Source organism: Helobdella robusta, assembly GCF_000326865.2.
Source record: "Helobdella robusta unplaced genomic scaffold HELROscaffold_8, whole genome shotgun sequence".
In the NCBI taxonomy this organism is placed as follows: domain Eukaryota; kingdom Metazoa; phylum Annelida; class Clitellata; order Rhynchobdellida; family Glossiphoniidae; genus Helobdella; species Helobdella robusta.
In genome coordinates this window covers 211,123-212,591 of record NW_008705459.1, presented here as the reverse complement: position 1 = coordinate 212,591, position 1,469 = coordinate 211,123, and positions in this window count along the sequence as shown.

The following is a 1,469-nucleotide window of genomic DNA, read 5'->3' as shown; positions in this document are numbered from 1 at the left end:
AATAGGCCTGCAGCATGAATTCGGAAAATAAGTTTATTTTGAATTTTAATAAACTAAACGTTCACCAAAAAACTTTAGTGAGAAAAATCGAAAAAACGAACTACAAACATATTAACGCCAAACATTTGGTAGAATTTATAGAATATTGTAAAAATTATGGTCTATTACCAACATATATATATACATAAAGCATATATGTTTGTTAGAATTTAGGCGTGTCATTTGTGAAGGATGGTCTAGGCAAGAGCGATGTTGTCAATGTGCCGTCACAGCATTATAAGAAATTATTCTGTAAAGCGAAATTAGCGGGTGGTTACTGTTATAATTATTATTCCTTTTTTTTATTAACATAACATAAAATACATTAACATAAATTTACATTTTTTTACTAATTTTTTGAGATAATAAAATATATTTATATATATTTAATAATAATATGTAGACTTTATATACCGCCCATTAAAGTTCTCGTGAATGCTATACATATATGTATGTATATATATATATATATATATATATATATATATATATATATATATATATATATATATATATATACATGCATTTTTACATAAATGATTTTCATGATCTGTTTCTTTTTGGATTTCACCTTTCAATATTTTGATTTTGCATTTTATTTGCTTTATACATATATTATAGATCTTTGCAAAGCTTTTGACTCTTTAGATCACAGTATTTTATTGCACAAATTATATTCATTTGGTATTCATGGTTTAGCTTATAATTGGTTTTCTTCATATTTAAATGATCGCTCTCAATTTGTTTCTATTAGTAGTTGCATGTCCTCGTTGTCTCTTATTAAATCGGGTGTTCCTCAAGGTTCTATTTGGGCCCTTTACTTTTCAATATTTATATTCATGATTTTGTTTACTCTTCTAACATTTTAAAATTTATTTTATTTGTTGATGACACTACTCTGCTTTATTCTCATTCGAATTTTAATGTACTTGTTTCTGTAATTAATTACGAATTAAATTTTGTTTACGATTGGGTTGTTTCAAATAATCTACGTATTAATTTAAGTAAAACATGCTTTATATCATTTGGTCCTAAAATTAGAACAGATATTGTTTATCCAGTTATATATTTAAATAATATTTCTATTGAAAGGGTTGAGTCATTTAAATTTTTGTTAGTTATTTTATTCTCTAACTTATCTTGGTTGAATCATATCAACATATCTCCTGTAAACTATCTAAAAACTTGGGTCTTATTTATCGTTTGAGGTTTAGATTTCCAAGATTTATCTTAACAACTTTAAATAACTCTCTTATTCTTCCTTATTTGACGTACTGTGTTTCTGTTTGGGCTGTAACGTCTAAAATTAACTTTCATATTTTAACTCTAGCTCAAAATTTTTTTCTTCGCATTTTGTTTAAATTAAAGAGATTTGACCATGTAAGTTCATACTATCAAACAGCAAATATTTTACCATAACCAACACATTT